The sequence below is a fragment of the Lutra lutra genome, chromosome 4 (assembly GCF_902655055.1).
Source record: "Lutra lutra chromosome 4, mLutLut1.2, whole genome shotgun sequence".
NCBI classification, from domain to species: domain Eukaryota; kingdom Metazoa; phylum Chordata; class Mammalia; order Carnivora; family Mustelidae; genus Lutra; species Lutra lutra.
In genome coordinates this window covers 72,384,110-72,400,626 of record NC_062281.1, presented here as the reverse complement: position 1 = coordinate 72,400,626, position 16,517 = coordinate 72,384,110, and the positions used below count along the sequence as shown (strand labels likewise).

General features: G+C 39.8%; 1 protein-coding gene and 1 pseudogene across 7 annotated transcripts in view; both read right to left on the bottom strand.

The window, feature by feature from the left end:
• ASPH (aspartate beta-hydroxylase) overlaps positions 1–16,517 on the bottom strand; it is a 219,663-nt gene that overhangs the window by 23,281 nt on the left and 179,865 nt on the right. The window lies entirely within an intron of this gene.
• LOC125099059 (10 kDa heat shock protein, mitochondrial-like) lies at positions 12,572–13,003 on the bottom strand (annotated as a pseudogene).

Sequence of the window (16,517 nt, the reverse complement as noted above, 5' to 3'; positions counted from 1 at the left end):
TTTTTAAATTCAGATTCCATGTGTAAGTGATACCATACAGCATTTGTCTTTCTGTGTCTGGCTTATCTCACTTAGCACAATGCCCTCAAAGTCCACCATGTCGTTGCAAATGGCAGGATTTCCTTCTTTCTCAGCTGAATAATATTTCTGTGTGTGTGTGTGTGTGTGTATACCACATCTTCTTTATCCATCCATCCACTGATGGACACTTTGGTTGTTTCTATGTCTTTTTGTGGATAATTGTACAATGAACATGAGAATGCAGATATATCTTCAATATCTCATTTTCATTGTCTTTGGATATCTACCCAGAAGTGGGATTGCTGGGTCATGTGGTGGTTCTATTTTTAATTTTTTGAGGAAACTTCATAATGTTTTCCACAGTGGCTACAATAATGTGTGGGTCTGACACTGCTATTTCTGTGAGACCCACATATTGATTTGTGTCAAAAGCCACTGCTGCTGCTACCATCACACTGATTTATGCTAGTGCTGGTCATCAGTAATTTCAATGTTACTTCATCCCAAGTAGGTAATTTATACAGAGCAAGTCAAAGACAGAATTCCAATAAAAAGATACTCAAAAGCCTTCACTTTGGCAGGCCCCAAGTAACAAAATATAATGGCTTTTTTCAAGAATCCCAAGATTATAAAAAAGAAAAAAAAATGCAACCCATATATTCACATCTTCTCAAATGTACCTAAATTGCCAACACTTGTTGTGGCTATTGTAATTTGTTCGAGTTGATAGATAAATCTGTTAGATTCTTGTTAAGTTGTCACACAGATGAGGGGAGAATTACCTTTCTAACACATGAAATTACTTTTCAAATGAGGTTACTGGAGCCTTACACAGCAGGCTCTTCCCTTCATCCCTCCTGGGATTCTAGAAGTTTCTTGCATTTCTTTTGATAGCTGATGTTAGGAGCATCTTTGCAAAGAGCTGATCTTTTGTTAGGAAAACAGGGCAGAAAGCCCAAAGGAAAATGTTATAGTGATTGTATCACTAAATAAATAAAATTTGTCTTAGGAGCAGTTTTTTACCAGAGTAATGAGTGCACTTTGGATTTGTTTTTGTTTTGTTTTGTTTGTTTGTTTTCAACTTTGGAAAGATTCACCATGGTCTCTTTTATGGGCATCAGGAGAAATCTAGGATGGGATCTGGGAATTTTATTTTTAAGCATAAACCAAGGAACCATATTGTATAAAATTCACATGATTAGAGGGGATTAAACACCAAACCTAATTACACAGGATGTATGTGTGTGTTTGAGAGAGAGAGGGAGGGAGATGGGAGAGAGGGAGAGAGTAGGAAGGGCTGGAGGGAGGAAGGGAATGGATATGCATCTTTTCTACAGTGATATCAGATGTCTGGGATGGCAAAAAAATTCCAATCTTTAGTAAATTCCAGCAGGAGCTTGAAGGCTCTCAAGAGAGGCCATGCTTACATTCTGAAAGGTCTCATCTAAAATAATACTTCTTTGACCCTAAATACACCCATTTTATAAAACTGAAAAAAGAAACTGATAGGGTTGGTATTTGAGTTGATTGCCGGGAAGACAACAGCTTCTAATTGACATTTCTCCTTGTGGAAGCATGGATCGTCATGAGAGCACAGAGACTTGATTGCTTTTACGGTGCCACATGGCTTTGTAAACTCACCCCGAGCACTTGTGTTTTGTTGAACGTCAGCTGTATCTGGCACTCTAGTCATCTCTAAATGGAGTTCCCAGCTTCCAGCTTTATTAATCCCACAACACACCCTAGTTCACTTTACTCCAGACCCCCCAACCAGTTGACAAGGTCCTCACTTCCCAGAAACGCTCCTCATTCACTTGGATGATATGCTTTTCTCTTCAACATCAAATTAGATTAAGTCTATTTTTAAAGTCTTCTCCAAAAACTTATTTCTTGCAGAAAGTCTTAAGGGGAGCAAACTATAGTCAAACTGATTCTTAGAGTTAAACAGTTAAATTTCCCTTTCTATTTTTACTCAACTAGAAGTACATATTTTTAAAAGTTAACTAATACTGCAGGTCTTAGAATAAAAGCAGTCCAGTCTCTCACTCAATTCTTCTCCCATCCTGAGTCCAACCCCAGCTGATTGCTTTAAACATCTCTTCTGCATTTACCTGCTTCTATCTAAATACTATGTTTTGGGGTGCCTGGGTGGCTCAGATGGTTAAGTGTCTGCCTTCAGCTCAGGTCATGATCTCCAGGTCCTGGGATTGAGCTCCATATCAGGCTCCCAGCTCAGTGGGGAGCCTGCTTCTCCTTCTCCCTCTGCTTCTCCCCTCTGCTGTGCTCTGTCTCTCTCTCTCTCTCTCACAAGTGAATAAATAAAATCTTTAAAAAAATAAATACTATGTTTATACACCACTATTTCTTGATTTATCCCATTCTAGACATTATCACTCATCTTTCTCTTAGAGAAGGTAACACGTTAACAATCTGTTGTCTTCTTTTCTCTCTTCTCAATCTTGCTACAGTTAAATTCACAAATCTTTCATCTATCTGATTAAATTCACATTCGGGTTTTATATGACAATGAGTTATCATTCACACTCGAGTTGTCCTGTGATGAGGACCCTTCATGCTACATATCTGCCCCCTTTTCTTTGGCTTCACTTTCTAACGCACTTACCACTGTTTGTTCTTTACAGCACTGGAAGGGTGATACAAAATATCTTGATACTATTCTACCCCTTACCAAAAACATCAGATAAGCCACTACTTTCTTTCTCTCTTTTTTCTGAAGATAATCCTGCAGTAGCCAACTGCCTTGCTTTGATCTGGACTGGCGGCAGTCTGGGCGTGCTGGGCAAGCCTCATCAGGGAACTGCCCTTGACTTTTGCCCTATAGTGGTCTTCCTAATTACTGCATTCTAGTTGCTCCCAAGAAAGGACACAGCACAGGTAACACTAAATTTCTGAAAACAGTTGAAGCTATACTTAGAGCTGATTGAAGGCTTGCCTGTTTACAGAATTCTAGGTAGGAAATACTTTCTCCTGAGAATTTTGAAAACAATTCCACACTGTGTTAGAACTTTTAGTGCTGCTGTTGGGATATCCTCTTTTGGGAGGGGTTGTCCCTCAGAAAACTTTATAGAAGTCAGTACACTGTAGTGGGTATGGAGTTAGACTGCCCGGTTTGGAAATCTGACTCCCACTTACTAGCTACGCGATACTGGGGGATTCACTTAACCACTGTGACTTAACGTTCCTCATTTATAAAGACAGTGAAATACTACAAGTCTTCTCAAGAGTCTCTGAGATTAAATGTGCTAAAAAAAAAAAAAGTACTTCTGCTATGTGTAAGTACAACTGTGATGATAGTAATGAGGATTTTAAAATCTTCTCTTTGCTTCTGGCTTCCTGAAATTTCCTGAAACTATATCTTTGTCTAAGTGCTGGTTACTTATGGGTCCCTTCAATATGGAAACTCACAATTTTTCAATTGGAGACTATCCGGTCTTATGTCTTTAATAATTTCTTCTCCATTCTGTCCCTATTCTTTCTGGAACTTCCTTCATTTGTACGTTGAACACATTACACTGAACCTCTAGTTTTCCTAACTTCTCTATTTTCAATCTTTTTTGGTTTTCCCTTCTGGCCAGTTTTCTTGACTTAGCTTCTGATACTGCTATGAAACTCTTTACTTTTGCAGATGCTGTTTTGCACATTTCTGACAGAGCCCTAGTTGGGTCTCTTTTTCTTTCCACAGTATCCTTCCTGTTCTTTTCTCACGGCTACACTATCTTCTCTTCCTGCTCTGAGCATCTTACAGATATTATTTCTGTTGGCATTTGCTCCCTGGATCTTCGGTTTCCCCTAAACTCTACTGCACTCTTCATTTGTTTTGTTCTTTATCTTCTTTTGTGTTGAGGGGTCTCTCCCATGTTAGGCGACCCTCAGCTGGGAGTCCTACAGGACTGACACAGTGACGAGGAGTTGCATGGAAGGGGAGGGTATGTGGTTGACAGGCCTTCCTGTTGGGCGTGTCATCAAGCCAGTTTTCTCACTGGGCGTCTGAAATGTTGGGTGGGGAATGGTGTCTTCTTCAAGCCCATATGGTTGCTGCGGTGGCGGATGCCTTAAATCCCTTCCCTTTGGAAGCCCCTCTGTAATCACTTCCTTCAATTTCAGCTTTCTTGGAATGACCAAGTCAGATCCTTCCTTCTTTGCTTTTCAAAAGACAAACAAACAAAAAACACATTGGTGTTGTTCAACTGTTCTTGCTTCCCTCTTTTTTTTTTTTTTTCAATTTTTTGGCAGGTTTACATTTTTATTGTATTTAAGTGAGGTTTTTCTTTTCTACTGTCATTCCCCCCACCCCTTTTTTTGTCCTTCTGTTATCACTTAAGTGAGGTTTCATGTGGGAGGTATTAAATGTATTGCTTGGTCCTGCTTAATCCTTCTCCTCCTGTATTTTCTATACATCTCAAATAGGTCATTATTATTGATTTCCCTTCTTTTCTCATAGAGTAGAAGGACCTCCTGGTAAAACTGAGAAAACAAAATCCCACAAGCCTGCAAAATCTCGTAGTAATCCTTGGAATTCGTCTTCCAAACCTCACCAAACTCAAACTGATACCATTTCACGTGACAGAGACAGGTGGTAGAGAGAAGAAAACACTACTCACCATCGCATTTCACATTTTCGATCAAACTCTGCTACTCCCTATATTCATTTATTGTCACCCTAATTTCTTTTCACTTGGCCCACGTGTTGCCCTTGCATCATTTGGTTGGTATGCCCCCACTTCCACGATGTGGTCAGATGATCACAAAACTGATGATGATGCTTGAAGCCTCACATAAGATCACGTTTAATTTTGTCCTAATCAATTAACATTCATCCATCTGAGCTTTGAATATTTTCACCTATGTATGAAAATTGAACTGTTCAAAGAAATGTTTTGGCCAAGGCAGTAAGTAAAGATCGTAAATTGCTACATAAGGGGAGTTTCTTCACTAATTGTATTAGTTTGTGGAGGTTACCATAACATATAAATACACAGACTGGGTGACTTAGAAGATTCAAATCTATGTTCTCACAGTTCTGGAGGCTGGAAGTCCAAAATCAAGCTGTTGGCAAGTTTGGTGTCTTTTGAACTCTCTCCCTGGCTTGCAGATTTTTAGCTATGTCCTCAAGTGGTCTTTCCTTGGTGTGCACACGTGTGTCCAAATTTCCCTTTCTTAAAAGGACACTACTCCTATTGGATTAGGGCCCGCCCCAATGGCCTCATTTTAACTTAACTACCTCTTTAAATGACCCTATCTCTAAATATAGTCACATTCTGAGGCATGGGGGGGGTTAGGGTTTCAAAATATGAATTTTGGGGGACACAATCAACACATAACACATGTGCACATTCAAGTGAGAACTAGCTCCAGCTAAGAGGGCAAGCAGCAGATGGAAGGGGATCAGGAATAAATTCACAACAACATGGAAAATAGTAATTTATAGGAACAAAATAAAACATGGTCATGGAAAAAGGCAAGAAGAGCTACGTGGACAAAACATAATACAAGAACTCCCAGAGCTCCGATTAACATTCACTAGATTAGGTATAAGCAACTGCTTATGATTAGCTGTTAAGAAAAAGGGAAGGGAGAAAACACAGATATTGGCAATTGAGAAGTCCCAGAGATGTATATGTACCTTGCAAGGTTCTAACTCTAAATTCAGATAAGGCATGTGGTCAAAGACTATTCTAGGCAAAGTCTGTACGTTAAAATTGGAGTTAGAAGGAATTGGTAACAATGGTGCCTTAGTACAATATATACCAAATTCTATATAATTGGCTGTGAACATGCTGTTATAGCTAATTATTATCTGGGAATTATATATCTATTTTTTTTTTTTTTTTGAGAGATCAGCTTGAAGCCTAGCCAAAACATGCCTGAACTTTACACCATGATAATGAAACATGGGTAGCATATCCTAGACAAGACAGGAGGAGGGGACTCTGCCCTAGAGGGAACAGCTGGGGGGGTGGAGGGCACCCCCTCTACCCCCGAGTGGGCAGCTTAAGCTATGAATCACAGCAAATGTTGTAGTGAAGGCAATGCTCTCACAGCAAACTCTCTTTGCAATAATTTAAATAAAATCTCTGCGGGAAATAAGTAGCATTAAAAAAGCAATCTCCTGCTGAAACTAATGCATTTTAATCAGATTTCCTGTTTTTCCAGCTTGAATATAAAGATAAAAGAAAATATCTGACATTTGTTATGGCGGGAATAAACAAAGACCAACCGAATGAAAAAAACAGAATGCTACTTATTCACAGCACGCTAGAGCAAGGGAGTCAGCCACCATCACTTGTGTTTTCCTGAAGCATTGGGAAAGCTTAAAGGTGAAAAAAGGAAAGGCTTCAGGGGTACCCTGAGAGGAGGCTGTTGGCAGGTAACTGGAAGTGGGCGTCCTATGTGACTGGTTAGGAGAGCGTATCTGGCTGTCTTGGATGGGTCCTAAATTGGAGGCGGGAAAAACATTAAGGAAGCCGTCAGTTATTAATCAAGTCCTGGACATTTGGGGCCAATTGTTACAGTGGTTATTCTTTAGCTTCCTGAATTGTCACTAGAGATTGCTCTCTGGATAATCTGACTTCCTGCAAGTCTGGCTTACAGCAGGCCGGCTTCCTGGGTTATTCCCAGGCGGTTTGCTACAGGTTGTGGGTCAAGGTTCTAGGTTTATATATGGTCTGGACATTGTCCACTTATACATTCCATCTCTCATTGTTCTTACTGAAGAAAAAACATAAGGTAAGGCACTCCGAACCCGCGCAAAAGAAGAGTCGGAGAACTGGAGTTTGCTCTTTCTAGAAAGTGGCAGAGAAAGGGTGTCTTCTACCAGGATAGAGAAAAGATAGTCTGGGTTACCAGGGGAAACATCCAGCCTGAGGGTTTCAGGAAGCAAAAGAGACTCCTATTCCTTATACCCTAGGCCAGACTGGCAGGCTTGTGGGCTAACATTCCTAGTGAGAGAAAGTTAAAAGGGGAGCCAAGGTACTACCTCCCTTCCCTACTCTGTCTACAGGGACCAGTGCACTGAGCTGTGTCCTGGACAAGCAAAAACCTCCAAGTCCTTAACAGCAAGGGGCTAGGAGTCTGATGGGGAGGCTTTCTGTGGATACAATCAATAAATTGCTTGATAAACAGATTATCTATACTATATATGTGCATACGTATATTTAGGACATCGACCTGTGTGGATGTGTACTAAGACATTGATCACAACCTACAGGATGAAAAATTTTGGAACAGCAAACAGAGTACCAACCTACAGATACAGTTTGCAATTTTTCTGAAATATTAAACACTGTACTGTGAATTCCCAAAGAGAATCACAGATAAAGAAAATTTTTAGACATTTTCTTTTCATTGACCAATACTGAAAACTCACCCATTTCACTGAGAGAAAACAGCTTTTTAGTTTGAATTAATTCAAAGACTATAACGTATCTTATCCTTTTGCTGCATTGCCATAATTGGCATCAGATGCCATCCTAGAACCTTGGCCGAGCATTGACTCTTGGTGAGGTCCCTCAGGAAAACACACACGGGAACATCCATGATGGTGGGTTTTTGTCGTGTTTGGTTTGGTTTCATTTTCGTGCCTCATTAAAATCTTGCAAGAGAGGTGAAACTGGGGTAATTATTTTGAATTTAGAGATAAAGAAACTGAGGCTCAGAGGGTGAAATGACCTTCCCTAGGGGTCAGAGCTAAGAACAAAACTTTTCCAACTGGAGAGCCTCCTTTCAAGTTCACTTTAAGTTGTGCCACCATCCAATTTTCTGAATTCTCTGGGCTCCTACTGCCATTCCGTTGTGATTTTTTTTGTGTAAGTGTCACTGGAGTCCCAAAAGTTTAAAGTTTGATTTAGAAAAACAGGATTAAACTATTATAGTCATCTTAAGCAACTGCTTTTAGTGCTTCTTTGTAGTACTTTCATAAAAATTGCTAATCTTAATTTATAGCTTAATTCCATGGAAAATCTGCCATTTCTGCTTCTTTTTTAATCCATTTCATTTCAAAAGCAGTTCAGTGGAAACATTCAAATATTTAATCGTATAGACAGAAATGTTGAAAAGACAGAAATGTGGAACCACTGACATACTCCTGAGTAACTCTTATTTTTGGTGAAGCTGACATTATTCATACACAATGGATTTCTTAATTAAAAGCCACGGTCTGCAGGAAAATGATGGAGGGAGTATAACTTTAATCAATCATTCTTATGCACGGTGTCATGCCGTCAAAAAAACAGCACCCGGCAGTCCTACGGCTAATGCAAGTATAATGTGAGGAAGCGGAAACTTACCTGTGATGCAACACCAGAGCAGCCGCTCGGAACAACTCAGAAAAGAACTCCGAAAAACTTGCAAGTTTTCCTTTTGCAAAGAGGTATCAGGAAACACACACACAAAAGGTATACTTTAAACTAGTTTTCAGGGGTGCGTGGGGGCTTAGTCAGTTAAGCATCTGACTCTAGATTTGGGCTCAGGTCGTGGTCTCTGTCCTGGGATTGAGCCACTGGTTGGGCTTCTGGCTTAGCACAGAGTCTCGCTTATCCCTATTCCTCTGCTACTTCCGCCATGGCCATTCGTGCGTGTTCACACTTCCTCTCTCCCAAATAAAATCTTAAAAAAAAAGACTATAGTTTTCTGTTGCTATTCACTGCTGTTGTTTCAGGGATATTACAGTAATTTCTATGCATGCATTTTTACATCTAAATTAGGCATGGAGTAATGTAGATCAAAAGCTAATCTCAAAAAGGGAAGAGCAAAACTATTCTATTTATAACCTAGCAAAGACTTTAATCCATTTGTTTTGATTTCTATGTTAAATACCCCCAAAGCACCAAGGCTTTGATATTTGTGATTTGGGCAGCAACCTACTCACTTTCTTTTTTTTTTTTTTTTAAAGATTTTATTTATTCATTTGACAGACAAAGATCACAGGTAGGCAGAGAGGCAGGCGGAGGAAGCAGGCTCTCTGCTGAGCAGAGAGCCCGATGCGGGGCTCGATCCGAGGACCCTGAGATCATGACCTGAGTCGAAGGCAGAGGCTTAACCCACTGAGCCACCCAGGCGCCCCAACCTACTCACTTTCAATGAAAATATGCCTAAAAGAGAAAACTCTACTGGGATATTTTTCTCTAATTTTTTTTCCATTCAGTTGCCATAGCCTCTTTCCATCTCCAGTGCAGAGTTGAAAAACTGCAAACACCGCAATGAGAAGGAAACAATGACCATTCAACAAAAGGGGAAAAACACTGATGATGCATTTTACTGAACAGTGTCCCATTGCCTCCAAGAAAACTGCTCTACTTCTCACTGGAACATACGGTGGGAATAATTTAAATGGAAATGTGCTATCTGTGGTGTTTGTCATGTAAGGGCCAGAATAATCCTAGAAGGATTTTGGCCAAAGATGCAGCTACCTGATCTAGAAGGTTTCCACTTTAAGATGTTAATGCCCAATCCATGATCTGTAATATTCAAAACTGTAATTTGAAAATGGAAAGAAACTTGATGTACAAGGGTTTGTCCACTAAATGGACATCAGCCTTGGGTTTCCTTACACAGCAGCCTCTGTCATGGTCAGTACTGGCAAATGATCCCCTTGAAATAACTTCTTTATCTGAAAGCCATAACCAGACACAATATTAACATTTCTACAAATAAAGATAGTTAGCAAGTGATGCACTGGATTTCAGACATAAGAGGTCCCACACTCTGAGACTCCATGCAGCTGGGGACCCAGTGATCAATGTCCAAGCCCTGCTTTTCTTCTTAAAAAAGGAGAACTTAAAACAGGCAGGGCTGAAATCAAGAAGTCTAGGGAAATAGAACTGAAATGAAGAATGATAGGCAAAAAGGAGAAGGACATGAGACCAAGAGCAGACATCAGTCACTTTGAGGTAGAATGGGCTACGGTGAGGGTATGGACTTTGAGGACAATGATTTTCATTCAAATCCCAGCCCCGCCATCATTAAATATGGGACCATGGGCAAATTTCATTTCTCTACTCCTTACTCTACTCATATATAAGTGAGCACAAGTGTACCTATTTTGCAGAATGTTATAAAGATTAGAAGTATTATGTACAAAAATGCTCAATGCATTGACTGTAAATAGGAGGCATTCCATACATGATAGCTGTTACATTATTTCAGTAATACATAATATTTCAAAATTGGCTTTCTAAGTTGTTTTTTATTTAAAACAAATTTTAAAATATTTTATTTATTTATTTGACAGACAGACACAGTGAGAGAGGGAACACAAGCAGGGGAAGTGGGAGAGGGAGAAGCAGGCTTCCTGTCGAGGAGGGAGCCCGATATGGGGCTTGATCCCAGGACCCTGGGATAGTGACCTGAGCCGAAGGCAAACGCTTAACGACTGAGCCACCCAGGTGCCCCATTGAAGTTGCCTTTAGAAACTAGAAATATTTTCCTACGAAAACAAGGTAATTAATTAAATTGACTAATAATAATTAATACTTATTGAGCACTTCCCATTTTCTCATTAAGTTTGAACAACCAGGAAATAAATACCATTTCCATAGGTACTTTGCAGGTAATGAAAGCAAAACACATAGAAGTGTTGCTCAATGTCACACAGTGAGTAAGGAATGGCCCCAAATATCAAAATGAGGCAATGAGGCCACGGAGTCCTAACCTCTAAGCTGCTCATTAGATTGCCTCACTGGTGATTATTAAGTGTTTTTCATCAACCCCTCAGAAACCTATTTATTTATTTATTATTTATTTATTTTTAAAGATTTTATGTATTTATTTGACAGACAGAGATCACAAGTAGGCAGAGAGGCAGGCAGTGAGAGAGGAGGAAGCAGGCTCCCCTCAGAGCAGAGAGCCCGATGTGGGGCTCGATCCCAGGACCCTGAGACCATGACGTGAGCTGAAGGCAGAGGCTTTAACCCATTGAGCCACCCAGGTGCCCCAGAAACCTATTTATTTTTAATATACCTGAATTACAATATGCTACCACAATTTCCTATTTTTGTTAACAGATTTATTGAGCTATAACTCACATACCAAAATTCACTCAACTAACTTTTACCATACAGTGGTTTTTAATATACTCACAGAGTTGTGCAACCATCAACTTTGTTGTGGAACGTTTTCATCATGCCAAAAGTAACCCTTCACCATTAGCAGTCACTCCCCTCACCCCATCTCCTTGGTCCCTGGCAATCACCAATCTACTTTCTGTCTCCATGTATTTGCCTAATCTGGACAGTTCATGTCAACAGAGCCCCCCCTCCAAGATGTATTTATTTATTTTAGAGAGGGAGAGAGAATGTGTTTGAGTGGGGGGGGGGGGAACACAGGGAGAGAATCTTCAAGCAGACTCCCCACTAAGCACAGAGGCCGACATAGGACTCAATCTCTCAAACCACAAGATCTGACTTGAGCCAAAACCAGGACTCAGACACTTAACTGACTGAGCCACCCAGCTGTCCTGGGCAGTTCATATAAATAGAATCAGCTAATAGGTGGTCTTTTGTGCCTCGTTTCTTTCACTTAGTGTAATGTTTTTAAGGTTCATTCATGTTGTACTTCATTGCTTTTTATTGCCATTGTGACGATATATCACATTTTGTTTACTCATTCATTCATCATTTAGATGGACATTCCGGTTGCTTCCACTTTTTTGGTGTTATTAATAATATCAACATTCATGTACATATTTTTGGATGAACGTGATGCTTTTATTTCTCTTGGGTATATACCTAGGAGTGGAATTGCTGGGCCATAACTTTGGTTAGCTTTTTGAGGAACTGCCAAATCATTTTCCCAAGTGGCTGTATCCCTTGACATTTCCACCAGTAATGTTTGATGGCTCCGATTTCTCTATATACTTGCTAACATTTGTTAATGTTCATCTTTTTTGTTGTAGCCATCCTAGTGGGTGTTAAGGGGTATCCTGGGGTTTTGATTTGTATTTTCCTAATGATGAATAACATTCAGCATCTTTTCATGTGCTTCTCGGCCATTCATGGATCTTCTTTGAATATGTCTATTCAAATATTCACCCACTTTGAAACTGGGTTGTCTCTATATTGAGTTATCAGAGTTCTTGATATAGTCTGGATTAAGTCGTTTGTCAGATAATGATTTGCAAATATTACCTCTCATTCTGTGGATTTTAATTTTTTTTTTATTGAGGGGTTCTTTATTTTTTTTAAGGTTTCATTTATCTATTTAACAGAGAGAGACACAGCGAGAGAGGGAACACAAGCAGGGAAAGTGGGAGAGGGGAGAAGCAGGCTTCCCACTGAGCAGGAAGCCTGATGTGGGGCTCGGTCCCAGGAACCTGGGATCATGACCTGAGCTGAAGGCAGATGCTTAATGACTGAGCCACCCAGGCACCCAGACTGTGTTCGTTGAAACACAAAAGTTTAAGACTGATGAAATCTAATTTATCTACTTTGCCTTTGTCACGGTGCTTTTGGTGTCAAATCTTAAAAAAAAAAAAAAAAAGTACCTAAACTCAATGTTATGAAGACTCACTTTTTTTTTTTTTTTAAGTCAGTAGTTTGGGTACCATTAGTTTAATATAAAAGAGAGACATAAAAATTATTTACATGATGAAAGATTTTACAACTTCACTGGAATGGGCAGCTTCACTTCATGCCATTTTTATAATGATTTCAGTCCACATACATTCCGAGAATGTCACTGCCTCTAAATAAGAAATAATCCTTGTCCTCTAGAACTACTTTGGTGCCTACATATTCTGGGAGGAAACTTTATCTCCAACTTTCACACTAACTGATTGAATCTCTCCACCCTTCCCTTTAGCACTTGATCCAACAGCTACTACTGTTGTCTGCAGTACCTTTCCTTGAGATTTTTCTGGAAGTATAATACCTCCTTTGGTTACAGTTTCAGCTGCACTCCTTTCAACTAAAACTCAGTCAAAGCACGGAAGAAACCTAAACGTCTACCCTGCCACGACGCTAGCCATGGCAGTTCGTACTGTGCTCAGTAGCTGCCACCACTGCAAGGAGACCCACAGTCGAACCACGGGCCACGTGAACCTGAAGACTCACTTCTGCGCTTTCTTCTGTAAGTGTTACCATTTTATTTCTGACATTTAGGTCTACTTCCATTTTGAGTTCGTTTCAGTGTATAGTATGAGCTAACTTCACTTTTTCGCATATGGATATCCAGTTGTCCTAGCACATTGTGAAAAGACAATTCTCTCCTTATTGCATTGTCTTGGCACCTTTGTCAAAAAGCAACTGATCACAAATGTAAGAGTTCATTTCTGGACTCTCAGTTCTATTTCACATGTCTACCCTCTGGCAGTTTTAGAAATCAGTATAAGAAGAAAAGACTGACAAGGGAAAAAATGACTCTCTCTGGCTCTATTTTCCTTCACGTAGATTTATGTTACCATCTAGTGTTTTCATTTCGGTCTGAATAACTGTGTTTAGTCTTTATTATAGAGCAGGTCTGTTAGTTGGAAATTCAGTTTTTATTTCTCTAGCAGTGTCTTAATTTCTCCTTTATTTTTGAGATCATTTTGCTAGATGCAGAATTCTTGGTTGACAGCCCTTTTCTTTTTGTATTTAAGCATCATCCCACTGTCTTCTGGACTCCATGGTTTCTGATGAAAAGTTAACTATTAATCATATTGAGGATCCCTTTTCCACAGTAAGTCCTCTGTGTTTTCAAAAGACTCACTTTGTTTTTGGCTTTTGACAGTTTGACTAAGAAACATGTAGGTATGTTTTTCAAGTTTATCTTACTCAAAGCTCACTGAATTTCTTGGATGTGCAGAGTAAGGCTTTTCATCTAATTTGCTAGGTTTTTGGCCTTTATCTCTTCAATACCCTTTCTGGCCCTGCCCTTTCTTCCCTCTTTCTGAGGACTCTTTTACATGTATATTGTTACATGTGTCAGTGCCCCCCACACATTGTTTTCTTCAATCTCTTTTCTTTCCGTTCCTTAGTATAAATAATTTCAATCAACCTATCTTCAAGCTTGCCGATGATTTCCTCTATCAGCTTAAATCAGCTGTGGAGCCTCTCTGGTGATTTTATACTGAAGGTGTTACACGCTCTAGATTTTCCATTTAGTTCGGCTCTATAGTTCTATTTCTTTATTATTATCCTCTACTAAGTGAGCTATCATTGTCATAATCTTTAATTCTTTAGATATGGTTTCCTTCAGTTATCTGGGTGTATTCATAATACTTATTTAAAGTCTTCATCTAGTAAGTTCAGCATCTAGGCCCCTCATGACAGTTTCTATTGATTGTATTTTCCTATTTTTTGTATATACGTATATATATTAGTATACATACATATGTATATATACTCTTCTGTTTCTTTGTGGGATAAGTAATTTTCGTTGAGACTAGACATTTTAGATAATGTGACAAATCTAAAAATCAGATCTGCTCTCCCCCAGCATTTGTTGTTGCCACTACTTGTTTGTTGAGTGACTTTCTTGGTTAGTCTGTGAAATCTCTTAACTCTATTGTCATGCATGGCCACTAAAGCCTCTTCTTGATTAGCTTAATAGTCAGCTAATGCATGGTCATTACTTGCTTACTACTTGCTTGAACTAGTAACTCTTCCCTCCTTATGTTGAGAGGCTCTGTGTGAGTTTTGGAGCATGCCAGTAATGCTCAGGCAGTTTACAACTCTGCTCTAGCCTTCATTTCTTGCCTGTGCTGGGCCTCAGAGTCAGCCAAAGGCAAAGGACTGGGGGCCCCTTGGGTATTTCCTGGGCATGCAGCCCAGAGCGTACATGCATTGGAATATACAACCCCAGGAATATGTGAAAGCTTTTCAAAGCCTCTCATGGGCAATCTGCTCATCAGATTTTCTTTATTAAGCACTTCTCTTGCAGGGGGCAGGTTCTCATTTGCACCCATATTTAAAAAACTGCCACTGATCCTTTTGACTAACATACTGGGACAAAGCCATACTAATGAGTGAGGTCAAATAACAACGTTTTCCTAAGAATGGGGCTTTCTCAACAGCACAAGATGGGTCAAACAATGACAGTGCTCTGGATATGAAACTTTGTAAAAGTCCCCAGACCTAATCTGCTTACACTGATGGCCATAAGGTTGTGGTCTTCAAGGTCTTCACAGCTAGTGTTGTGAGACTGTTAATTTTCAAGACTGTTAAGAGCTACGGAGGAGGGGCACCTGGGTGGCTCAGTGGTTTAAAGCCTCTGCCTTCGGCTCAGGTCATGGTCCCAGTGTCCTGGGATCGAGCCCCACATCGGGCTCTGTGCTCTGCAGGGAGCCTGCTTCCCCCTCTCTCTCTATCTGTCTGCCTCTCTGCCTACTTGTGATCTCTGTCTGTCAAAGAAATAAATAAAAACCTAAAAAAAAAAAAAAAAGAGCTAGGGAGGAAAGGATGAGAGCAAGTCAAGTTACTATCCCACAAATCCTTCTGTTCTTACTGAGGCTTAGCAGATTTTCTTGAATAAATGTTCCTCAAATTGCTGTAACTCTTTGGTTAATGTACAGAGCTCTGCAAATGTTGATTTTGACAATTTTTCTCAGTGCTTTCCTCACTTTCACGCAGGGGTAGAGTTACAAAGATGTTCCCTGTTCCATCCCCAAATCCTGCCCCACCCCCAATATTTTATAACCATAATTAAATACTTAAAATTTCAACAGGAACTCTGCACACTCTAAATATCCTTCCCTATTATACAGCAAAAATTTCTAGAAAAGGATATCACTGAGGAAGAAGAAATACTCTTGAGGAAAAAAGAATTCCCTTCAGGAAGAAGAATCCCCTCGACAAAGAAGAAAAAGAGTGGACCTTTTTCTTCTCTAGGCCTCCCTCCCCAGTGCAGTAACAATACAAGAGAATTTCCCTCACATTCAGGGAGGGCCAACAAGGATGTTGTGCCAACTGCTTATATGTAAGAAAAGTAAGTGGTATGATTTTTATATCCCTGGGACTTCTGACACATCTATGAAACAACTAGAGAAAAGAAACTTCACATAGAAACTTCTACAACAAACCTTATTTATGAGCATCTACCATGTATCAGATACTGTACTAGTTGTGAATATGACAAACATGGCCCACTATCTTAGAGCACATGATCTCAGGGGGCTACACAGAACTAAAGAGGTGATTAGAATACGGTATAAATGTTTAAAAAGAAAGTATAAGGTGTTTTTGGATACATGCAAAGAAGGACTCCTAACTTACTCTCTTAAAAGAAATGACCACTTCTCTAACATCTGAAAGATAAATAGGAATTGGATGTGGAGAGGATAGGAGGAAAGGCGAAAAGGAAAGAGTAAAGAGAGGCGAGACTATCACATGGATGGTCTGGCAGGAGGAGGAATTTTGCCTGAATTAAAAACAGTAAAGGGCAGTAGCAAGAAATATGGACGCAGTAATAAACCTGGAATTTTGGGTAAAGCTGAATCCCTGACCAAAGCTATGAAGTTGGAACGGAGTATTAGCCATGGGATTACATGGTGAATTAACTTT